This window comes from Salvelinus sp. IW2-2015, linkage group LG23 (assembly GCF_002910315.2).
Source record: "Salvelinus sp. IW2-2015 linkage group LG23, ASM291031v2, whole genome shotgun sequence".
Classification (NCBI taxonomy): Eukaryota; Metazoa; Chordata; class Actinopteri; order Salmoniformes; family Salmonidae; genus Salvelinus; species Salvelinus sp. IW2-2015.
This window is the reverse complement of record NC_036863.1, coordinates 36,818,286-36,845,260: the sequence shown is the minus strand read 5'-3', so window position 1 is coordinate 36,845,260 and position 26,975 is coordinate 36,818,286. Positions and strand designations below refer to the sequence as shown.

At 42.7% G+C, this 26,975-nt stretch overlaps 1 pseudogene; it reads right to left on the bottom strand.

The window, feature by feature from the left end:
* LOC111950949 (gamma-aminobutyric acid receptor subunit alpha-3-like) overlaps window positions 1-26,975 on the bottom strand; it is a 141,704-nt pseudogene that overhangs the window by 25,498 nt on the left and 89,231 nt on the right.

The window sequence follows — 26,975 nt, the reverse complement described above, 5'->3', positions numbered from 1 at the left end:
CAATTCCTGACATTTAATCAYAGTAAAAATTCCCTGTCGTAGGTCAGTTAGGATCACCACTTTATTTTAAGAATGTGAAATGTCAGAATAATAGTAGAGAAAATKATTTTTTCAGCATTTCTTTCTTTCATCACATTCCCAGTGGGTCAGAAGTWTACATACACTCAATTAGTATTTGGTAGCATTGCCWTTAAATTGTTTAACTTGGGTCAAACGTTTTGGGTAGCCTTCCACAAGCATCCCACAATAAGTTTGGTGAATTTTGGCCTCCTTGCTCGCACACGCTTTTTCAGTTCTGCCCACAAWTTTTCTATGGGTTTGAGGTCAGGGCTTTGTGATGGCCACTCCAAWACCTTGACTTTGTTGTCCTTAAGCCATTTTGCCACAACTTTGGAAGTATGCTTGGGGTCATTGTCCATTTGGAAGGCCCATTTGCGACCAAGCTTTAACTTCCTGACTGATGTCCTGAAATGTTGCTTCAATATATCCACATAATTCCCCCACCCATGATGCCATCTATTTTGTGAAGTGCACCAGTCCCTCCTGAGCAAAGCACCCCACAACATGATGCTGCCACCCCCGTGCTCACGGTTGGGATGGTGTTCTTCGGCTTGCAGCCTCCCCTTTCCTCCAAACATAACGATGGTCATTAGCTTTGTTCCCCATGTGCAGTTGCAAACAGTAGTCTGGCTTTTTTATGGCGTTTTGGAGCAGTGGCTTCTTCCTTGCTGAGTGGCCTTTCAGGTTATGTCGATATAGACTTGTTTTACTGTGGATATAGATACTTTTGTACCGGTTTCATCCAGCATCTTCACAAGGTCCTTTGCTGTTGTTCAGGATTGATTTGCACTTTTCGCACCAAAGTGCGTCATCTCTAGGAGACAGAACGCATCTCCTTCCTGAGCGGTTATGATGGCTACGTGGTCCCATGTGTTTATACTTCGCACTATTGTTTGTACAGATGAACGTGTACCTTCAGGCGTTTGGAAATTGCTCCCAAGGATGAAAGACTTGAGGTTTTGGCTGATTTCTTTTGATTTTCCCATGATGTCAAGCGAAGAGGCACTAGTTTGAAGGTAGGCCTTGAAATACATCCACAGGGTACACCCCAATTAAATCAAATGATGTCAATTAGCCTATCAGAAGCTCTAAATCCATGAATAATGTTCTGGAATTTTCCAAGTGTTTTAAAGGCACAGTCAACTTAGTGTATGTAAACTTCTGACCACTGGAATTGATGATACAGTGAATTATAAGTGAAATAATCTGTAAACAATGTTGGAAAAATTACTTGTGCCATGCCCAAAGTAGATGTCCTAACCAACTTGTCCAAAACTATAGTTTGTTAACAAGGAATTTGTGGAGTGGTTGAAAAATGAGTTTTAATGACTCCAACCTAAGTGTATGTAATTCCGACTCTCAACTGTAAATACATATTAGAGGAGGAGCCGTGCCGAAGGGAGCATTGTACAGGTCTGCCAATAAGAGACCTGTTTGCTGAAGAAAAAAACGGCCCTGAAAGGACTCCTTTTGTAGTATTGGCCGGATGAGGTTTTATTCACAATTCCTGAACCACATCACTCTGACTTTTAATATTGGCAGAGTTGTTATTATCTTGGATCATTAACTTATAAAATAACCTCCCTCTAGACCGAACAGTGGCGTGGAATGAACAGAAACGACAAACCAAACAGACAAAGACCACCGAAGGGAGCATTGTGACAGTCTGCCAATAAGAGACCTGTTTGCTGAAGGAAAAACGGCCCTGAAAGGACTCCTTTTGTAGTATTGGCCGRATGAGGTTTTATTCACAATGTCCTGACCACATCACTCTGACTTTTAATATKGGCAGAGTTGTTATTATCTTGGATCATTAACTTATAAAATAACCTCTCCCTGTTCTATACGCGGTGAAACATTTGCGTCTCTGGTTGAGGAGGAGAGTGACAGGGATGGAGATAGAACTGATGGAAAGGCCTCTATTATACTTTAACGTTACATGCAATTCACACGGACCATGGCAAGTTGGCGAAGAACAACGGACCATTGCTTACCACGTAGATGTCCGATTTGATCTATGACCACCATTTCTGTGATGTCAGCTATGTGTACCTGATACAGATGTATATCTAGAGAGACTTACAGCTTCCAAACTTCAGAGGACAGGCGTGTGTATCCATGGGGAAATCCTCCAAGTGCATGGGACACTCAGCATGGATGGTCAGCCTGGTCAGAGATGGAGAAAAACAACAAAGACAWGTTAGTGACAGGCCTTAAACACTCCATGACACCTGTCACATGGCACCAACACATTCTGTACGTTAAAGCTTTATGTGTTGAGACATCCTTTTAATTTGCCAGATCCTGTTCAGTATCATTCTAAAGGCCAAAGCAGTGGCTCGCCCACTTCAATAACTTTTACTGCACACCATTCTGCATCATTCTTAGTCTCTCAACCTGTCACGCAGAGCTTCAATTGAAACATGAATGACAGGGCCGTAGTCATTTTCCTCTGTATCTGAATACAGTAAGCATACACCACGCCTCCTTCGGATCACCCAAGGTTCTCCTGCCCCCAATGGCAGGGGTATAGGGGTGACAGGTAGTCTAGAGTCTAGAGGTTAGAGCATTGGGCCAGTGTCCTAAAGGTTGCTAGTTTGAATCCACGAGTTGACAAAGGGAARAATCTGTTGATGTGCCCTTGAGCAAGGCACTTAACCCTAATTGCCCTAGAGTTGCCTCTCAAGGGGAGTTGGGATATGCAAAAAACACATTTCCAATTCACACAGGCATATTTACATGTGTGAAACAGGACAAAAATAAGCACCAACCTAAATAATTAATATTATGGTTTGCCAGAGATAATCTGCTGTTCTGAGACTTCCCTGACATTTGGGTTTTGTTGAAAGGAGGAGGGGGGGGGGTTGATGTGAGTGAGGGGAACAGTCAGCATGTGCAGTCACATACTGTAGTGCATCTGGCCATCAATGTGCCTTTGAGGGCTACTACAGTATGTCTTGGTTGCCAGTGATTTGTCAGTTTTCCCATCAGCATAGCTCAAAACTCCCACTCCCTCCCCCCACTACTAAAGGCCAGGGCCAGCCAGACAGCTCTGCAGAYCTGTGGAGCAGCCAGACAGTCAGCTATGTGGTCTCCTGTAGCCTCCTCATCCAGTTGATTAGATATTGACCCGCTGATCCTCGGCACATCACCTACTCCACTCCTGATGGAGGGAGCTCTGCAAATCAAGCTTCAGTGACGGGAGCAGACTGGCATCTTCCTGGGAGATCACATCTCACAACACACAACGACAGAACCAGTACTGTACCATTCTCCTTACTAAGTCCCTTTTGCCATTCCACATGACATGAATAATGGTGGACAATGAACATTACTTCAGAATGGCAGAATGGCAGAATGGTCCATAGTTCATTCTACCGGGACCTCCATTAGACAGTGGCGGAAATACAACTATGAGCCTTATGGGACCTCATCGTCACTAAGAAACAGAACATACTTCTTCCTGAGCAATGACATAAGTATAGGCATTTGTATAGAAATGTACAGGTAACTGCCCAAATAAAGGAAACAYCAACATAAAGTGTCTTAATAAGGCGTTGGACCACCAGGAGCCAGAACAGCTTCAATGCACCTTGGAACAGATTATACAAGTGTCTGGAACTCTATTGGAAGAGCGCGATTCCATCATTTGATGTTTTGTTGATGGTGGTGGAAAATACCGTCTCAGGCGCTGCTGCTGAATCTCCCATAAGTGTTCAATTGGGTTGAGATCTGGTGACTGAGACGGCCACGGCATATGGTTCACATCGTTTTCATGCTCATCAAACCATTCAGTGACCCCTCGTGCCCTGTGGATGGAGGCATTGTCACCCTAAGGTGGCATAGCCATGGTAGCCAGAATAATGGCCTGCCCAGCATTTCTATACATGACCCTAAGCATGATGGGATGTTAATTGCTTAATTAACTCAGGAACCACACCTGTGTGGAAGCACCTGCTTTCAATATACAGTTGAAGTCGGAAGTTTACATACACTTAGGTTGGAGTCATTAAAACTTGTTTTTCAACCACTCCACAAATTTCTTGTTAACAAACTATAGTTTTGGCAAGTCGGTTAGGACATCTACTTTGTGCATGACACAAGTAATTTTTCCAACAATTGTTTACAGACAGATTATTTCACTTATAATTCACTGTATCACAATTCCAGTGGGTCAGAAGTTTACATAAACTAAATTGACTGTGCCTTTAAACAGCTTGGAAAATTCCAGAAAATTATGTCATGGCTTTAGAAGCTTCTGATAGGGTAATTGACATCATTTAAGTTAATTGAAGGTGTACCTGTGGATGTATTTCAAGGCCTACCTTCAAACTAAGTGCCTCTTTGCTTGACATCATGGCAAAACCAAAAGAAATCAGCCAAGACATCAGAAAAAAAATCGTAGACCTCCACAAGTCTGGTTCATCCTTGGGAGCAATTTCCAAACGCCTGAAGGTACMACGTTCATCTGTACAAACAATAGTACGCAAGTATAAACACCATGGGACCACGYAGCCGTCATACCGCTCAGGAAGGAGACGCGYTCTGTCTCCTAGAGATGAACGYACTTTGGTGCGAAARGTGCAAATCAATCCCAGAACAACAGCAAAGGAYCTTGTGAAGATGCTGGAGGAAACAGGTACAAAAGTATCTATATCTACAGTAAAATGAGTCCTATATCGACATAACCTGAAAGGCCGCTCAGCAAGGAAGAAGCCACTGCTCCAAGACCGCCATAAAAAAGCCAGACTACAGTTTGCAGCTGTACATGGGGACAAAGACCATACTTTTTGGAGAAATGTCCTCTGGTCTGATGAAACAAAAATAGAACTGTTTGGCATAATGACCATTGTTATGTTTGGAGGAAAAAGGGGRAGGCTGCAAGCCGAAGAACACCATCCCAACCGTAAAGCACGGGGGTGGCAATATCATGTTGTGGGGGTGCTTTGCTCAAGGAGGGACTGGTGCACTTCACAAAATAGATGGCATCATGAGGMAKGAAATTTATGTGGATATATTGAAGCAACATCTCAAGACATCAGACAGGAAGTTAAAGCTTGGTTGCAAATGGGCCTTCCAAATGGACCATGACCCCAAGCATACTTTCAAAGTTGTGGCAAAATTGCTTAAGGACAACAAAGTCAAGGTATTGGAGTGGCCATCACAAAGCCCTGACCTCAAACCCATAGAAAAATTGTGGGCAGAACTGAAAAAGCGTGTGCGAGCAAGGAAGCCTACAAACCTGACTCAGTTACACCAGCTCTGTCAGGAGGAATGGGCCAAAATTCACACAACCTATTGTGGGAAGCTTGTGGAAGGCTACCTGAAACGTTTGACCCAAGTTAAACAATTTAAAGGTAATGCTACCAAATACTAATTGTGTGTATGTAAACTTCTGACCCACTGGGAATGTGATGAAAGAAATAAATCACTTTCTCTACTATTATTYTGACATTTCACATTCTTAAAATAAAGTGGTGATCCTAACTGACCTAAGATAAGGAATTCTTTACCAGGATTAAATGTCAGGAATTGTGAAAAACTAAGTTTAAATGTATTTGGCTAAGGTGTACGTAAACTTCCGACTTCAACTGTACTTTGTATCCCTCRTTTACTCAAGTGATTCCTTTAATTTGYCAGTTACCTACAGTATATATGGAATAGAGATATTCTTGTTTTGTACTGTCATTTGTTTTTGGATTACAATATACAGAAATGCATTCTGGGAAATAGTAACCCTGAGAATAACAACAACATATTTTTTCACCACCTCCATTATGGTAGCAATAGATCAACACAGCACAGCTCCAATGTATTCCCTAACATTGTTAAAACCATAAAACCCATTGATTTCTCTTTTGTGTCCTCTTCACTTTCACTAAAATGCAGCGGTTCAATCTTTCAATTAACCCTGTGACCAAAGAAACTCAGAGCCTGCATGGTAAGACATCTTGTTGATTAAATACATCTTTACACTAGAGTCTAGTTGAACACTGCTGTGATGTTGAGCAATGGCCCTTACCCCACCCGCCATCAAGATGTCAGCAATATTTCACAAAGTCTACATAGTACCACCACTCTTAAGTGTTTAATGAGATAAAGCATTTTACCTCCTGGGTAATCTTCAACCCTAATGGTTATGATGTTCTTGGCCTTGCAAAATAACTGCACTTGGAGGAAGAAGAACACTACTGCTGACATTAATTAATGTCCTTCCTGTGTGTGTGTGTGTGTGTGTGTGTGTGTGTGTGTGTGTGTGTGTGTGTGTGTGTGTGTGGCTTGTGTGTGTGTGCGCCTGTCAGCCCGGGGAACCACAGCAAAAAATGGCCTCACGGGGCCAACCCCTCCTTCTCCAGTTGCCGCCTCCACCTCCCGAAAAAACAGCTGCATCGATCGCAGTGCCATCGCCAGAGCCTGTAGTACCTTGTCTCTGTCGGAGCTCCAGGGGGGCCTTAGAAGGAGCTATGTGTTCCACTCCACCTACCCCAACCCCCCTTTATTTTAAAGTTCTCCTCCATACCTCACCAGCTCCTGAAAACTTCTCCCATTATACACTGTAATCTGTCCGGTGGAGTAGATGAGTCTGTATTGATGGAACTCTATTTCATTTCTAGCTAGTGGTCTGTTTGGCTGATTCCCAGCTTCTGGAGGACTTTCAGACTCTGCCTGTCAGCCTGTCAATCTATCACTTCCGCTCTCTTTGTAATAATAAGGTTTCACCTTGACATATACACCTCACAGAGAACAAATGGTCAAGTCACATGCTGACACTGGACCTTTGCCTGGCGCTGAGAGACATACACCTCCGCCTCTTCCTCCTCCATGTGATGAGTGAGAAATCGACTGTCAGGTCCAGGGCGGCTCGTTCATCACACTTATCACCATATTTGGGGACTCTGGATCATGATCAATGAGTCTCCCTCTCCTGGTTGGGAATCCCTGGTGAGAACATACGCTACTTTAATGATGACACCTCCTCCTAAATTGCGGGAGAACCGTACCCCACCTACTCCATCTCCCCTTAAGGAAGACACCCTTGGGAGAGGAGGTGGAGGGGGGTGGACCAGAAAGAGGTGGAATATAAACAAGCTGTGAAGTTATATGGAAGGCTGTCATCTGTCAAGGTGACATTCAACCAGTCAAATGCAGCAGAATGGAGAATTTACCTTWTATCAAGGTCAACATATCCTAAATATTCTGTCCCAGAGTATACATAACCAGAGTGTAATTTCTGCTGAAGCCATTACATTTTTACAGTTCTACTCTTGGCTTTAAAGCTGCAGTCAAGGCTCACAATATTACTATCCAGACAAGTATATATTTTTTACCACAGTGCTATTCTTTGGGTTCTGATGCCTGGTGCTGGGGTGTGTCTAGATCACAAGCTCTCACAGTTATAACAACACACGGCAATTAGCTAAAAGAGAAAATCTCCGTAATTACCGTTATCAACAATGACTTGCAGAAACGCTCTGAATCGCACAGTACTACTCTCGTACCACACAATTAATGTACTGCTACATTAGGCGACATCATATTATGGAATATGCATACTGAAATAGAGAGGTAGCTGTAAAGCATTATGGTGGTAACTATGGTGGTAATTAACATACAACCCCGACTGCGAACACAGAATCCAGTCTCAGCAAGGGTAGGGTAGGTAGGCCTAATGGCCGGCTAGCTCAAAGAGCTCCTATGTATTGTGTTGGTGTGCGTCAGGGCCTGGTTGCCTAGAAACCTGAGATAGGGCTGTATTTTTTGTCCACTTGAGCAACATGATTGTCCTTTACTATTGTGCTTCATTGAAAACATAAATGCTCTGCTCTCTCTGCCATGATTACCTTTCTGTATTGGAGACCAGAGGAAGAACACAATAAGACTTTATTAACCCATTAAAACCGAAATTCTCAGGAAATGTTATTGCAATTCATGCCCTTGAACATGTTGTACACTGGAGAACATATAAAACACATTTTGTACAGTTATACAACCAGATGTCTAAAAGAGGAAACCATTTTCTTCTGGCCAGTGGTATAACAAGCTCATGCTGACATGACTTGCAGGGACATGAAGCCCTGAATGAACAGAGTCTATTCCGTAACTATTGTCAGCTCTGGTGAACTGCAAGTGTTCACATCAGCCCCCTTCACAACCGACTACTTCTGAACAGGAGCAAAAGGCCACCCAAAATAGCTCTCTGTATCAGTGTTTAGAAAAGAGATTCAAACTCGAGATGACTTCAGATTCACAGTATTCTGTTGAACTACAGTAGAGTTTCTGGATGGTATTAAGACAAAGCTTTACAAGTATCATTGGCTCAGCTGGTACGTTTCTTCACATAATTTACACAGTGAGGTAAAAAGATGATATTGAGAGCAGAGAAAACATCCCAGCCTCCCTCTTACAGGACATAACTTTCCAGTTAATACTTAAAAGACGGCGCCAACAGACATGGTCGCCATGTTTCTAGTTCCTTGCCAACGTTGCAGTAATTATTTTTTGTTGTTATTATTTCTTACATTATTTGCTCAGAATGTTTCTTGCATTATTACCTACAGCCGAAAACAACTTTTGGATATTAGATCGGCGGTCCCTCACCAGCATTTAGACAATAAATTCGACTTTCCTGAAATGGGTCCTTTATTTGAACTCASCCAGGCAATTCCATTCATCCCRGGGGCTGCTCCAAGACGCCGTCACCGGAGAAGAGGAATAAGGTCTGGGCTCCTAGTCAGACTCAGGARGCGTGCATACCATCCACCGGTTCAGAGTATATTACTCGCTAACACTCAGTCTCTGGACAATAAAGTAGACTAGCCAGGGCGAGGATCTCCTTCCAGAGAGACATCAGGGACTGTATCATACTTTGTTTTACGGAATCTTGGCTTTCTCTGGATATACTGTCCCGGTCCATTCAGCCAGCGGGGTTCTCCGTCCTTTGCGAGGACAGAAACTCTCCGGGAAAAGGAAAGGTGGAGGTGTATGTTTCATGATAAATTACTCATGGTGTGATTGTGGTAACGTATAGGAACTCAAGTCCTTTTGTTCTCCCGATCTGGAATACCTCACCATCAAATGCCGAMCGCAAWACCKYCCTAGAGATTTTTCWGAAGGAGCTACACAGGACTTTGTGCAAACTGGAAACCGCATATCCTGAGGCTGCAATTATTGTAGCTGGGGACTTTAATAAAGGAAATCTGAGGAAAACATTACCAAAATTCTATCAACACATCTCCTGTTCTACTCACACATCGAGAACTCTGGACCACCAAAAACTGTGGATAGATGGGAGCATCCGCACAATACTGAAATCGCAAAGTGTCACATTTAACCTCTGCAAAGTGACTGGGAACATGGACGTGCACATACAGACCAGCTATGCCCTCCGTAAGGCAGTCAAAGAGGCAAATCGRCAGTACAGGGACAAAGTGAGTCGTAATTCAACGGCTCAGACACGAGACGACCGTAGGTGCCAGAGACTCCAGACAATCACAGATTATAAAGGGAAAGCCAGCCACGTCGKGTACACCAATGCCTCGCTCCTGGACAAGTTAAACACCTTCTTCGCACGCTTCGAGGAAAACACAGAGCCGCCGACGCGGGCCACCGCCCCTCACAAATTGAGGCTGTTCTGAGGGCAAAAAGGGGTGCAACTCAATATTAGGAAGGTGTTGCTAATGTTTTGTACAGTCAGTGTATGTGTACGTGAGTTAACAATACAATTTGATTTGATTTAAACCAACGGCAACAAAAAAAAAACAGAAGAGATCAGAACTAAAAGCTCCTTGATGATCTTTTTAGTATCTTGAGAATCTAAAATCAGGCTGAGCTGAGCTYGAGCACATGCCACCCTAATTATGAGGTGGCCGAGCAGCTAACAAAGCGTGAAATGTCCCGTTACAATATGTGTCAGTCACCACTGTGACCAAATGAGTGGCGACGTGGGAACCAACCCTCCCCATCCCATATCCTCCATGCCCAGCGCTCCCCTCCCTGAATGGCCTCATTAGCCCCTACCAATATCACACTAAACGTCCAGAGGTGTGTCAATCAGAAGGCAGGCTGGAACACAGTAGAGACAGTTGAATTTGACTCTATTTCCATCTGTGTCAAGGTTACACATTCAAGCAGCAAAGCTGTACTGCAGCAGCTAAGCCAAAGCCTCCTGTCACTGTTCCTCTCTATGTAGCCCTTTCCTGCAGTCAATTGGCCAAATCACCCTCTAGTGGCCTCATGGGTGGAATGTTAGTAATATTTTTCATAGTTTCATAATTAATAAACATGTTTTATAATCCGCAGAAAATCTGGCATTTCAATGTCAAACGGTTTTGTTATATTTCAGTCTTCTGTGATGTATATGAAGTGTAATATTAGGATGCAAACTCAAAATGGAGTACGTTTCAACTCTATATCTGACATGGTACAGGTGTCTTCTTTTTTTTAAGCCCATAACTATGTGTGTGTGAGGTGTATAGTTATGTCTCAAAGTAGATTTGTTAAAGACTACCAAGAAACACTCTGTGTGACCCTGATTTAGYCCACTGAAGTAAAGGTTAAATGCTCTACCTGGCTCTTTGGCTGCAATATTGTCGCATCACATGTCTCAATGAACATGCCCTTGTACAGGTTCACAAACAGTTAGTGGGTCCTTGTGTGTTTCTGAGTCCATTGCTCCTATTGGTGATGGTGACTATGAAACATAAATAGGATGCATGAGCTCTATGCTTCAGTGTACAAACATCATTAAAATGGACCCCTGGGCTCCAATTAGACAACACTCCTAGGAGAAGGATGCTATGGCAGCAGCGTTTAATATTATTTCTCGCCATTTTGCAGGACTTAAAARACCCACTGAGAATCTGTTTTATGGACCCAGAGATGCTTGACATCAGTTAGAGTACGAGAAAGTAATTCAACCTGAATCGGTGTGAAAACAAAAGATGAACTGCCGTATTTACCCAGCGCAAAAACTCCTAATCCAATCACATGCAGCAAACACAGAGGAGAGAAGGTCAGACAGAAAATAATATTTTTATTTGAATGGCCCTTAACTCCACGCTGAAATCAATAAAGTACTTTCTTTCTTCTCAGCATATGTATGCTTATTATAGGCACTGTTAAAAGGAGAATTCTAGCAGCCAGCRGACTGCCTTAAAAGCCGTCAGTAAAAAGGCACTTTAAATGTCTATTAAACAATTGTCTCCCCCGGGACAAGAGTAGATACAAAAATCATTACTAGGAAGCCAGCTGACTCAGCGATATCTGGCACTACATGATTGTGTTGTCAGTCGTTCACAAGGATGCACACAAATTGTTTCGGAGGAGAAAACACGTCACAATTATCAGCAGTGTTTGTATTTCAATTCCAACATTGTTTGTTTAGTTAGAGGCAATTATTTTTTGTATTCCTCCCTCTCTCATCTCATATGATATACTCATTATAATTATGCACAATACAGGAGAAGAAAACATGGACGATTTCATTAGTTTTAAGCATGAATCTAGGTTCAGACACAAGTACTACCATTGTTCCTAATGAGACAACCAGTGGAATTTATTGTTTACAGTACTTAAAGTAAGTACTAAAACATATCTATGGCTATAATGGGATATATGCTGGGAGCTACGCTATAGGCCCCAGTTTCTGGTTATGCACCACTTCATTCCCTACAATACTTTTCTGATCATGCAATTTCTGTACATTATTTAAACCATGCGCTGAATCTTTGTACTTGAACTTTTACTTTCAATGACTCACCCTTTCTGAACCATTTCGGATCCCTTTCTGATCCCTTTTTGAACCCTTTCTGAACCCTTGTACTCAGTAGAGAAGGAGCAGATGGCAGGAAGGCCGGAGTGATAATGCCTGTTCCAAACCCCCCGTCCCCGCCTGGCTACCGCTTCATACTGCTGACCCTGGTGAGGTGTCAATTGCAAGTGGCTAAATCAACAGGGATAACTGCAAAGTGTGGAGCTGGCACGCACTGAGAGAGGCAACAAACAGTACCCGCCCTCCAATTCCATCTGACATTCCAAGGCAGCACTGTAGAGGTAACCTTAGGACCTCCATGTGCAACAATTACTCACAGGCAGTAATTAATAGCTACAGTTGAAGTCGGAAGTTTACATACACATAGGTTGGAGTCATTAAAACTTGTTTTTCAACCACTCCACAAATGTCTTGTTAACATACTATAGTTTTGGCAAGTCGGTTAGGACATCTACTTTGTGCATGACACAAGTAATTTTTCCAACAATTGTTTTACAGACATATTATTTCACTTACAGTTCACTGTATCACAATTCTAGTGGGTCAGAAGTTTACATACACTAAGTTGACTGTGCCTTTAAACAGCTTGGAAAATTCCAGAAAATGATGTCATGGCTTTAGAAGCTTCTGATAAGCTAATTGACATCATTTGAGTCAATTGGAGGTGTACCTGTGGATGAATTTCAAGGCCTAACTTCAAACATCAGTGCCTCTTTGCTTGACATCATGGCAAAATCAAAAKAAATCAGCCAAGACCTCAGAAAAAAATTGTAGACCTCCACACGTCTGGTTCATCCTTTGGAGCAGTTTCCAAACGCCTGAAAGTACCACGTTCATCTATACAAATAATAGTACGCAAGTATAAACACCATGGGACCACGCAGCCGTCATACCGCTCAGGAAGGAGACGCGTTCTGAAATGTCCTCTGGTCTGGTGAAACAAAAATAGAACTGTTAAGCCATAATGACCATTGTTATGTTCGGAGGAAAAAGCCGAAGAACACCATCCCAACCGTGAAGCATGGGGGTGCTTTGCTGTAGGAGGGACTAGTGCACTTAACAAAATAGATGGCATCATGAAGAGAAAAATGATGTGGATATATTGAAGCAACATCTCAAGACATCAGTCAGGAAGTTAAAGCTTGGTCGCAAATGGGTCTTCCAAATGGACAATGACCCCAAGCATACTTCCAAAGTTGTGGCAAAATGGCTTAAGGACAACAAAGTCAAGGTATTGGAGTGGCCATCACAAAGCCCTGACCTCAATCCTATTGAAAATTTGTGGGCAGAACTGAAAAAGCGTGTGTGAGCAAGGAGGCCGACAAACCTGACTCAGTTACACCAGCTCTGTCAGGAGGAATGGGCCAAAATTCACCCAACTTATTGTGGGAAGCTTGTGGAAGGCTACCTGAAACGTTTGACCCAAGTTAAACAGTTTAAAGGCAATGCTACCAAATACTAATTGAGTGTATGTAAACTTCTGACCCACTGGGAATGTGATGAAAGAAATAAAAGCTGAAATAAATCATTCTCTCTAGTATTAATTCTGACATTTCACATTCTTAAAATAAAGTGGTGATCCTAACTGACCTAACACAGGGAATTTTTACTAGGATTAAATGTCAGGAATTGTGAAAACCTGAGTTTAAATGTATTTGGCTAAGGTGTATGTAAACTTCCGGCTTCAACTGTATATCTCCATACGTGTATTACGTCAGCAAGCTTAAACGACTAGAAATCCATGCCTGCCCTTAGACTATCTAACCCCTCATCTGCCCCTACGGTTGTCTTAACACCTCTTCTGTCTGGTCTGAGATGGTGAAGACATAACTATTGGCTCTGTGACAGGGCTTTGCCAACAGGCACCCAAACCGAGTGCCTGTTATAGCTCTGAATGTGCAATTAAATCCTAACCGCTGCTGCCCCCATATCGAGTGCTGGGCCAGGGCCAGGGGAGGGCTGAGGGGCTGTGGAGGGGACAGAGACAGGGACAGGTAGTAAGAGCCAGGCTGAACAGGGCTCCTGGGCATACCACCACAGGGCTAATCCCAGGCTAACAAACTACAGTGGCTGGCTGCCTGAGCTGGATGGGAATGTCACCGGGAGGTCAAGGGGAACTTAAAAGAACCTAGAGAGTGCGGGAGGGAGGGAGGTACAGTATATAGGGAGGGGGAGAATACCTTTTATACCTTGCCAAATAACATCGAGAAGGGCTGTACGAATATCATGTAATGTATCCATTAAGTGTTGATAGTGCTCTATAATGTACTGTGTAATATTCTTTTTTAATTCACAGTAAAATATTGAGGAAACATTTAAAGCACAGAGAATGATGGTAATTGCATTATACTCTCAGGAAATTCTGTCCTTCAACGTATTAAATAAGAATTTGATAAGAAGAAGAGACTTGCTTGGTCCAAGAAACACGAGCAATGGATATTAGACCGGTGGAAATATGTCCTTTGGTCTGATGACTCCAAATTCTTGATTTTTGGTTCCAACCGCTGTGTCTTTGTGAGACACAGAGTAGGTGAATGATCTCCGCATGTGTGGTTCCCACCCTGAAGCATGGAGGAGGAGGTGTGATGGTGTGGGGGTGCTTTGCAGGTGACACTGTCATGTGATTGATTTAGAAATCAAGGCACACTTAACCAGCATGGCTACCACAGCATTCTGCAGCGACACGCCATCCCATCTGGTTTGCGCTTAGTGGAACTATCAATTTGTTTTTCAACAGGACAATGACCCAACACACCTCCAGGCTGTGTCAGGGCTATTTGACCAAGAAGGAGACTGTTGGAAAATCATTCCAGGTGAAGCTGGTTGAGAGAATGCCAAGAGTGTGCAAAGATGTCATCAAGGCAAAGGATGGCTACTTTGAAGAATCTCAAATATAAAATATAATTTGATTTGTTTAACAGTTTTTTGGTTAGTACATGTGTTATTTCATAGTTTTGATGTATTCACTATTATTCTACATTGTAGTAGTACAATCTAGAAAAACGCTTGAATGAGTAGGTGTGTCCAAACTTTTGTCTGGTACTGTTGTGTGATACCTGCAGCATGTGGGCTGTAAGTGTGTTCCCCATGCTGTCAGCACAGGCTATCCTCCATAATGTATGGAGCTCCCTCAAGCACATCCATTRCACGTGCACATCTGCAGAAACGTGACAACGGCGACTGGCTGCTCATGGGGTTGCAGCTGCATCGTTATCGTCTCCTCTCTACTTTTTGTAAGTTCRAACAACAAAATAAAGAATGCATGGTAGTGATAAATTACAAAAAGGAACCGACACATATTTTAGCCCCATCAAAACCATCATCATCAACATCATCATCATTAAAATGGACATTATCCTTGGCAAAAATGACAAGGGCCTTGGACGGATCATCTAAATAGACGGATGTGCCTTAATTGTAGCTATGCACACATTCATTGCTTCACTACATGATTACAGATTGGAACAGTGAGATGTCTGGGACAGATGAGACAGTACTGGAGGAAGAAGAGGTCATGGTGGAGTGTGAGATGGGGGGGGGGGGGGGGTGTAAATGGAGACACAGCTCTCCTCTCTACTGCTGGCGAGTGGGAGGGTCAGAACTACCCTATTTACTTTAGTTTTACTCTGCACCATCCCATCCCAATAGACAACATATAGACAGACAGGTCATAAAGGCAGCAGTGTTGACTGCCTCCAGCCAATCCTCGTGAGCCATCGGGGCTGAATCAGGCAGTGACGGGCTGTGTGGGAAGGCTGAAGACAAACTCATAATAAGCACTGTGACTTTGGCCCGGCCTTTGATAAGACTGCACCACACTGTCCGTTTCACTAAACAAAACCACAATCAGTGTGTCTCATGTTCTTCTTGTGTCTTGGCATATTGATCCACCCTCTTCTCGCTCTCGCTCCTCGCTCTCGCTCTCGCTTCGCTCTCTCTCTCTCTCTCTCTCTCTCTCCTCTCTCTCTCTCTCTCTCTCTCTCTCTCTCTCTCTCTCTCTCTCTCTCTCTCTCTCTCTCTCTCTCTCTCTCTCTCTCTCTCTCTCTCCTCTCTCTCTCTCTCTCTCTTCTCTCTCTCTCTCTCTCTCTCTCTCTCTCTCTCTCTCTCTCCTCTCTCTCTCCTCTCTCTCTCTCTCTCTCTCTCTCCTCTCTCTCTCTCTCTCTCTCTCCTCTCTCTCCTCGGCGCGCCTGCCTGCACCTGCCTCTACTGCTGAAATGCTTACTGCTGCAGAATCTGCCTGTTTCGTTTTAGAAGCTCTAGTACTGTTTGTGACAGGACAAGAAATGTGTTTGATGAAATGCTACTATGGAAATAGGAAGAACTGTAGTAAGTTTAAGCCAAAGTAGGATTCAGTTTCAGAAAACTGTGGTTGGGACATTCACTTAATTCACTATACTGATTAAAAAAGGACAATCTTCAAGCTGTGTGTCATAATGGCATCATAAAAGTGAAAGGACACTAACAAGGTATTGGCTGAACTCAATATATATGGCTTGACTTGACCTTAGGAAGAAGATAACAAAGTTAATTAAGACAACGTAACAATTCCATGCAGAAGCAGTTGAAAAGAAACAAATTCATTGGACCAGTGGTGTGGTGGAGCGAAAATGACGAAGTGAATGTTAGCTGTACAGAAGGTTTGCCAATTCAGTGGAAAATAAACACAGTCGTGGTGAATTTCAGCTAACTACTCAGAAAACACATAGCATAACTGTTTTATTATCATTCTATTCAAAAGTTTTTCAAATGATCTACAGCCACTTTATTACTTGATTTCCGGACCKCTGGTCACGATTTTAATGCAAATCCTGTAGGATCAACAATGGTCCTGGTCCAATGAATGAATTTATTTTCGAACACTGCCACATTTAATTATTATTTTGTCTTAAACCTGTATTTTTTTGGACCTAACCTGACCTAGCCTGAACTTGACAATGCCAGGCTACGTCTGAGTGCCAGTCAAATGACCAAATGACCAAACAATGGCATGACAGAAGATCTGAGAGTAGACAGTATAAACCAACCACTMAAAAAAATAAACAACAACTAAGAACTGAAGTTTGGCAACAGACCAGATAGAAATGCATAACTTTATAGTACTTCTCATTTCACCAGGGTCTTATGTGAAAACAGAAAAGGAGCTCTTTGTTTTCTGTCAAAGCTAAGAGGATGCATTTGAGTCAGATGAGCTCACAGGGCTGAATGCTATGGAAGTGTAATCTATCTTTTGTATCAGTCACATTAACCGCAGGCAGTTTCTGCACACAGTACTCTTTAATTCATGAAAACATAATGAACTCTCCATAAAATGCTGTTGGAGACAACTGCAGCCTGTCTTTAAGACATAACTGGTAGCACTGTGGAGGGCAAGGCACTCTATAAAAAAAACTGCTTCTGAGAAACAGCAATATCCAGTCCAGGATCTATTATTCAACCCCCTCTCTCTGCTTTCATAATGCCAACACACAATGCCGCCACTARACAGCTACAATACACTGCAATACAGGGACAAACGATGACATCACACGCTTTAGAAGGCTTTCTGAAAGATTGCATGTGTCAAAACGGCACTTTTCAACCCGCTAAGTAAACATATTATACAACTTAAGTGTTTCATTATGTTGTAAAGCATAAGGGTTCTGGTTTGTTAATGGCACTGGATCAGATGTAGATTCAATAGCACGACTGCCTGTTCTAAGATAGGGAAAGGGGGATACCTAGTCAGTTGTACAACTGAATGCATTCAACTGAAATGTGTCTTCCGCATTTAACCCAGCCCCTCTGAATCAGAGCGTGCATATTTAAGAGTCACCGACACGTACAGTGGACGTGGTAAAGATGGGGACACCTCTAACAACACACTGAACATTTTCAGGGAAAATCGTGCTTGAATAGTGTAAGAATATAAGTAGCAGTATTGCAAGAATGTATGATGCTATTTCCTTGTTTTGCCTTCTAAAGGCAAGATACACTGAGCTCTTTCCATGACGTAGACTGACCAGGTGGATCCAGGTGAAAGCTATGATCCCTTATTGATGTCACCTGTTAAATCCACTTCAAYCAGTGTAGATGAAGGGGAGGAGACAGGTTAAAGAAGGATTTTTAAGCCTTTTAGACAATTGAGACATGTATGTGTTCCATTCAAAATATTTCAACGGGGTATGGTAGTAGGTACCAGGCGCACCGGTTTGAGTCTGTCAAGAACTGCAACGCTGCTGGGGTTTTTCACGCTCAACAGTTTCCTGTGTGTATCAAGATGGTTCACCACGCAAAGGACATCCGGCCAACTTGACACAACTGTGGGGAGCATTGGAGTCAACATGGGCCAGTATCCCTGTGGAAAGCTTTCAACACCTTGTAGAGTCCATGTCCTGACAAATTGAGGCTGTTCTGAGGGCAAAAGKGGGTGAAACTCAATATTAGGAAAGTGTTCTTAACRTTTAGTACACTCAGTGTATATAGCATATTGGCTCTATAAAATCTGTGATGCATGCTGAAATAGTAATCTCCAAAAACCTTCCCAATGAAATGTTGACTGCAAAGTAGGTCATGATGGTTTGTGTCAATCTGGTGCATACTCTGCCATCACATGTGCAGTACAGAAACCTGACAGAAACACTGCTAGCCTAACACAAATGTACTGTGACTAAAACTCGGCTGGGACATGCTTTCAATGGTGTTCTCAAACACCTAACACTAATATAGTGGATTAGGGGGGTACCCTGACTGGGACTCAAACCCTAGTCCCTGTGACTGTCAAACCAAAACCATTATACTGTCACAATCCTCGCTATATGAGTCATGATACAATTCCTACCAAGTGGGTTAACCCTATTGGCACAAAGCATAGGGCATTTGCCTTTCACGCCAGTGACCAGTGACCTGGATTCACTTCCTTGTCCTGCAATTTGCTACACTGGTGTCAGAAGTGGGAATACCAAAAGGCWAAAATCTTTTGGTGAGGTCCCTTGGTTTTTTAATGATTTGTATTTTTTTGTAGGCTACATATTTTTTTAAATATGCAGGCTAATGAATATTGCATTATTGTTTACAAGTGAGTACAATTGAGTACAATTCTACTCTAGGCTGGAAACTGCAGTGAAAATGTAATTTGAACAAAAGCTCTGTGATTTGAATGTTTCGTTCCATTTGGATCAGTTGTGGGTCTGCACTCGACAGATGACACGGTGTAGGATGCCACAGTACAGGACAGTCTGGCTGTATTTTTACTTCTGATACTGATGCACTGTCTGTTGCCGATCATCATTCTCCCAGGTCATCCTATATAATGTGGCCACACAGCAGGTACAGTTATTCAGGAAAGCTTAATGCGCGCTCTACCTCCTTTCCTCGACCTCGAACGTAACGCTTCAATATAGCCTAAATATGTGTAATTGAACCTTTTAAATGTATTACCTTTTATAGTTAGTGTGTAATAAACAAAACCAGTCACAATGTTTTAATTTGATTAGGCTCCTGTAAAAGTCTCCTGTAGGCTACCTGCGCACGTGAATCTACTTCACTCTAATACCAGCATCCGTCAATTAAATTCATGGATTATATATATATATTTTTTTAACTAGGCAAGTCAGTTAAGAGCACATTCTTATTTACAATGACGGTCTACCAGGAAACAGTGGGTTAACTGCCTTGTTCAGGGGCAGTCAACAGATTTTTACTTTGTCAGCTGAGGGATTCGATCCAGCAACCTTTTGTTTTTTCCRGTACTGGCCAATGCTCTAACCACTAGGCTACCTGCCACCCCATGGAATGGAAAGAGACATTTGTTAGAAATGACATTCAGAGCTTGTCAAGCCACGTCTTAGATACTTAGTAGGGAGGGATGTATTTTCTGTTTGTCGAGATTGACATACTCTATTTATCTATTCTATTTGATTGTGGTGTTGAAAACGTAAACCATGATGAAGCGCTCAAAGTCGGTTATCGGTATGCAGTTATGTGTTGGTTGTGTGTGGTGCATTGGTACAGAAACCTGTAGGTGGAACATTTGTTGCATATATTTTATATGATTATAAATATAGCATCAAAATKTTACAAATCTGATTTCCCCCTAGCTGATCATTGTTTGCAGTTGGCTCTGATCATAGTGTAATGGCAGGGAGAGTGAGCTCGTCCGTGGTGGTCGGCAAAGTGGCCAAGTCGATTTGGTCAAGGCGATATCCACGTTTAGAAACACATGGTTGCTACAATTATTTTTTATTTGTGGTGCTAATCCTTATTTGGCAGTTCATTTTATGAGGGGGGAGGGTGTGATTTTTTTTTTTACAGTACAAGGGGAGGGTCATGTGAAAATATTTTGATTGTCAGAGGGGAACACGTTTCGAGTTGGAACACATTTCGAAGTGTCCCTAAATTGCCTGCTCTTGGCGTTTCCTAAAACATTGGAAATTGTTTTAAATGAATAATGAAATGAATACTAACAATGAAATGAATAACACAATGCAATTAATACAGTATACTGATGTCCACATGTAATAGCCCCAGAAACTATTTATAAAATAGTATTTTTGTCTCTTGTTTGCCTTAATGCAGTGTCTAGAATAGCCAAAAAGCCCTTGATAGCAACTTGTCTTGCAACACGCTATCTTTGCTTGCAAATGAAGAAGTGACAGGCCCTTTAATAATCAATYCAAATCCAAATGTTATTCTTAGCCTCAGGAGAATCACAGTCACATCAAATGAACTCATAATAAGGGACCCAGTCGGGAAAATAATGGCGCTCCATGACTCTTTCAATGTGAAAACTGCAGCATTAAATTCACAGGTAAATGAACTACCCCAATAAGAGCTACCCTAATTATCAGCCAGAGTCCCTATGGACAACCGTCATTASTATGTGAAGAGCCCTACTTCTACTCAGATTTTAAGGGTTATACAGTGCATTCGGGAAAGTATTTGTTACGTTACAGCCTTATTCTAAAATGAATTACATTATTTTTGTTCCTCGTCAATCTACACACAATACCCCATCATGAGAAACAATATTCTCTGGTCTGATGAAACCAAGATTGAACTCTTTGGCCTGAATGCCAAGCGTCGCGTCTGGAGGAAACCTGGCACCATCCCTACGGTGAAGCATGGTTGTAGCAGCATCAYGCTGTGGGGATGTTTTTAGTGGCAGGGACTGGGAGACTAGTCAAGATCGAGGGAAAGTAGAACGGAGCAAAGTACAGAGARATCMTTGATGAAACCCTACTCCAGAGCGCTCAGGACCTCAGACTGAGGCGAAGGTTCACCTTCCAACAGATCAACGACCCTAAGCACACAGCCAAGACAACGCAGGAATAACTTCTCTGGAGAGACCTGAAAATAGCTGTGCAGTAACGCTCCCCATCCAACCAGACAGAGCTTGAGAGGATCTGCAGAGAAGAATGGGAGAAACTCCCCAAATACAAGTGTGCCAAGCTTGTAGGGTCATACCCAAGAAGACTCGAGGCTGTAATCRCTGCCAAAGGTGCGTCAACAATGTACTGAGTAAAGGTTCTCAATACTTGTGTAAATGTGATATTTCAGATTTTTTTGTAATTTTATTAATTTGCWAAAATWMTTTTTTTWAACTGTTTTTGCTTTGACATTATGGGTTATTGTGTGTAGATTGATGAGGGGAAAAAACAATTGTATCAATTTTAGAATAAGGCTGTAATGTAACAAAATGTGGAAAAAGTCAATGGGTCTGAATATTTTCTGAATGCACTCTATATCAAGAAATTCAGAAGCAATACTTGATGAGGAGACAGAGCGGCGGCAGTTAAGTGATCAAACAGTTCTTGCTGCTACAGGTTTCTTAAATAAGCAATACCATTTTACTCAAGCTTGCTGAGGATGTCCAAACAGCTACATAGCACACAGTAGACTGGCTGAGTGGTTACTGATTCTCAGGACAGAGTACTTTGAACATCATAGTTACAATCCTCTGAACAAAAGAGTGTGGCTAGAGGAGCTTAGTTACACCATGGCTGCCTCCATGAAGCATGTTCTGTGTCAGACTGGATTCAGGGAAAGACCACTCAGTCCCCTGGCAGTCAGACACATTGCTCTGGATAGCTCCTGGCCCAGACATCCACTATTCAATTATCACCTTCATTCACCAAAGCACCTCTGTGCGCAGGTCATTCCGCTGGCTGGCCTCAGGCCTACTCGCCCACCTCAGACTCCTGTCGCCCACCTCAGACTTCCCTAACTCAGATAACATTACACAAGATGGAGACCATGCCCTCTCTGCTAGCCAGCAAACTACCAAACGTGCATTGTCAGTTTTTTTTGTGTGGTAACTGAGTAACAGGATGAGTGTGGTGGTGGCGGTGTTTGGTCAGACAGTAGTGGTGGGTGGTAGTGGAGTATGCAATGGGCCAACATCATTTTAAAGTWTACAATCTTGGTACTATAGGTGAATAAAGGGTGATCTGGGAGACTTCGGGTGGCTCACCTCATAGTGTAAAGCAGGGTACCGTTGTCCACCAGTCGTAGCAGTTTGTTGGGCGTGGTCATGTTGTGGGCCACAGATTTCTTCCCGTTGTGGAAGAAGGTGTCTGGAGTCCAGATCTTACTRGCCAGGAGGTTGTTAAGAGGCAGGACCTGCATGGGCCCGTCGAACTTCAGCCTCTCATCCCTCCAGCTYTGACGGAAGAAYACATCRATGGTGTACTCCTGGGAAAAGACGGAGAGAATAAGTCTGTTTATAAGCTAAGAATATCTCAATCAAATATGAATCTAATATTCAGCACCTCCCGTAAGAGCTGCAAATGGAAAGACTGTTCTCTGTCCTGGTAGGTACAGTATATTGTCAGTATATTGTCAGTTATGGCCTTGACTAGCAGAGAGTTGAGTTCCCTCCCAACAGCACGCACAGACGTCAATAATGCATCATGCATTTTATTTGAAGAGGAAAACAGCCTTGTCAATGTGGGATCCTCAAGGCATCCTTCAGAGTTCATACACCAATGATTGCGTTTTCACAGCTGTCGCCGGCGGGATAAAACATGCCTTTTCCAAGAGTTATCTCTCTGACCATATTGCCAAACACGTAACAAGGGACAGTGTCCCCGATAAACCTCTCTAAGTTCAGAGCGTAATCTCGTGCCGTTAGTGGCTGCTGGTGAAGTAGGGGAGTGGCCTCACACTTCTATTCCTCAGATGTTTCTTCCATTCTGATAGGATTTTCCATAGGTATTAAAATGTCATAAAAAAACGAATCGCCTATAATTTCAGCTTCATTTAGACTTTGGCTGTTTTACGAAATGGTCATCAGCATATTTAGAACGAATGGTGTAGTGATTTTTTTCATTGTAAATTCATGTCATAATGAACAGGACGATGACYAAACAGCAACATCAAATAATAGGAATCAAGTCTACACCCATTGTTGCCTGTCAGCAACAATGTAGCAATCTGTCCCCTGCCAGCCACTACAGGAATGGCACATATTATATACGTTTCCATCAAGGACCCTAAAATAAACCATTATGTACCAATCAACAATTCATGGCACAAAATAAGTGCATGAAATGCACAGAAAAATATTAACCAATAAGAGTCTAAGCCCTGTCTAAGCTGGAGGAGGGGTACTACCAAGCTATTTGGAATTGTTTTAAGAAGGTCATTCCAAATTACAAAGTTTATTCTGAAGTGTTTAACCTATATATGAGAGATATAAGAAAGATCAGGAAACATTTGTTATTTTTTTTATATGTATTTAACCCTTATTTTCCGGCATTAAACAGTCTAAGCCCCGTCTAAMCCGGAGCGGGTGGATGGTCTACTAAGCTATATAGAACTGTTTTAAGAAGATCATACCAAGGATCATTTGCTATTTGATTTAGAATTTTAAGACCCCTTGAAGTATAAAAAAAATATTTAAAAAGAATTTGACGATAAAAAATKTATTTGGCCTTCCTGCTATTAGCCCATACAAACGCATTGGATAACAAATCAAAATCAAATCAAATGTTATTGGTCACATACACATATTCAGCAGATGTTATTGTGGTTGAATCGAAATGCTGGTGTGAGCTCCAAAAGTGCAGTTGTATCTAACAATTCACAACAACACACACAAATCTAAAAGTAAAATAATGGAATTAAGAAATAAGAGATTCATAACATGGAACAACAGATACTCCCCCCCAAATATCCAAAGGAAGTTTGTTCTGAAATGTCTATCCTACTGTATATCTGAAAGATATAAGAAAGAGATCAGAAAACATAACTTTTTTGACTGGTACCGGGGACCTTCAGAGGAGTATTGTGAGGCCTGTGGGCATCCTAGAGCAAAACATGTACGTGTTCATGAGAGTCTCACCTTTACACGGAGGGGTCATATTAGTGTGTAGCCCAAACTGTTCGGACGTTATAGACAGAAGTTGGCAGATCGGCTGTACTGACTTCAGAGGAGTCCCACACTTGTCGTAGAGCAAAATGGAGAACACCATCATGTTTGTGAGAGTCTCATCTTTCCATCTCACATTTTGTGAGAAGAGAAGACCGATTTTCGGGATGTCTCATGGTCTGACAAACACCGCTATAGCACTGTCACCTTTCACTGCAGATGTGGAAGTGTTACATAGGCAGATGTGGAAGTGTTACATAGGCAGATGTGGAAGTGTTACATAAGGCAGATGTGGAAGATGTTACATAGGCAGATGTGGAAGTGTACATAAGGCAAGATGTGGAAGTGTTACATAAGGCAAGATGTGGGGAATGTACATTTAAGGCAGATGTGGAAGTGTTACATAGGCAGATGTGGAAGTGTTACATAAGCAGAGTGTGGAAGTGTTACAAGGCAGATGTGGAAGTGTTACATAAGGCAGATGTGGAAGTGTTACAAGGCAGATGTGGAAGTGGTACATAGCAGATGTGGAAGTGTTACATAGGCAGATGTGGAAGTGTTACATAGCAGGCAGGTGTTGAGTGAGTGAGTGAGTGAGTGATGAGTGACTGAGTGAGTGACTGAGTGAAGTGAGTGAGAGAACTGAGTGAGTGAGGCGAGTGAGTGAGTGAGTGACAGAGTGAGAGATGAGCGCCTGCATTTTTCAGCATGTTCTTAAAAAAAAGATAGATTTACAATTAGATAAACTTGGATTTCTTGTCAGGGACATATACAGGATGCTACACTCTACAACAAACCTTCACTCAAAACTCAAAACCTACAACCTCGATTTTGGACGGAATTACGGAATCACCTGGAAGGCGTACACAATACCAAAAATTATTATTCCAAAGCTATACAGCAAATGGTTCTGCGAAATACAACATTTCCTGAGTGAGAAATGTTTAGTGTGAAATGTTTAGTCTGAAGCTATTTCCAAAAGCCAAGAAGGAAAATACATTACATTACTTTATAAGGACTGAATGATAAATTAAGGCTGCCAAGCTTGATACAACTTCAATTAGCACTGACGTGTCAAGTGAGAGGTGTCAAAGCCCTTTAGCCCAACAATGGCAGGAGAGTTGCAAAGTCTACTCCAACCAAATGGAGAGGCTTTAGAAGCTGCCTGCCGCTGTTCAGAGGTAATTAAAATACAGTACCCTGTGTATGTAAAGAATAATAAGACAAGAAAAGAGTATAAAATGAAGCTCCTTATTGAAAATCAAGAGACACTTTTTGCTGACTATTATAAAAATGGGAACATCAGCAACCTCATCTTCCACACAGACCATCCCCTGGCATGGCACAGTGCTATATTAACACACTACCCCTCTGTTAAGAGGGGGGGGTGTTAGCGAGGGGTGGAAACTCAGGATATAGACAACGAGGACCCTGAGTCAGCTAATATAAATCTCTATAAGTCTGGAACAGTGTTGGTACAGGGCAACCCCAAACATTTTCAGCTGGACTTTCACCTAATCAAAGAATTAGCTCAGCAGGAGAAGCTCTCCCTTGAGAAAGATACCCCCACCCTGAGCAGGTCAGACCAGACCTCTTCATTATATAACCCCAAGGACGAGCAACCACAAGCGGAAAGTCAGCCTCCCAGCACAGAGTACTACTCCCTCATTGGGAGACACAGACAACAGTCCAGCACAACAAAAAAMCCTTAACCAGACCCRGAGTGCTGGAGGTGGAGAGAGACATATCTGCACTCTGGACTGKGGTGAGACAATTTCAACATGATAAAAAGCAGGAGCAGGAGAAGAACAGAGCACTAGAGGAGAGGATCAGACTGCTGGAGGAGAGGTTGAGGGGAATGGCGTGTGACAGAGAACAACCCACTAGAGAGGTGGCCACACCCGCAGAGAAGCCAGCAGAACAGCCCCCCTCAGCTCCYGACAAAAGTCTCGACACCACAGCAGAACAGGCCACCCCAGATCCTGACCATAGCCTCGACATCACAGYGGGACAGACAAATGGAGAACCCGAAGCCCAGGGGATCTCACCCCCTCTGAGCACCCCCCCTGTCAGCCACCCTGATAGCTCTCCTGACAACCCCCTCCACACCCACTGAGGACATACACAAGACACAGATTGTACTCCTTATGGTGTCTAACGGGAAATATATACAACACTTTTTTTTTAAAACCAAACACAGTGTGTCTAAACTCTGGTGTCCAAACACCCAGCGCGCCCTAGACCTTCTATCTGAGGACCAACTAGGTTCACCTAGCCACATTATAATAATTCTTCCTAGGTTTTGGCCTTTCTAGGGAGTTTTTCCTGCTTCTACACCTGCATTGCTTGCTGTTTGGGGTTTTAGGATGGGTTTCTGTACAGCACTTTGATATATCAGCTGATGTAAGAAGGGCTATATAAATACATTTGATTTGATTTGATAATACACACAGGCACAAACGACCTGAGAGCCCAGCAGGAAAGGGTGGCCACAGCACTCAAGGGAGTGATAGAAAAAGCTTCTTCTACTTTTCCCAATGCACAAGTGGTTATCTCTACCCTGCTACCACAAAAATACTTCCACCCTGCTACCATACAGCGAKTAAACGCAAGTATAGGTCCACCTATACAAGGCAGCAGTGCCCACCTTCGCCCGGACCCTAAAGGACATCGCTCTCAAACACAACCCCAACACTTCACACAGGAGCAATAGATCAATAGACACCCCGACCAGACCAGCGAGACACTCTCCCAGAMCTGTGGGACCCACCCGCAAAGCCTTCACTATCTCATCCTGGA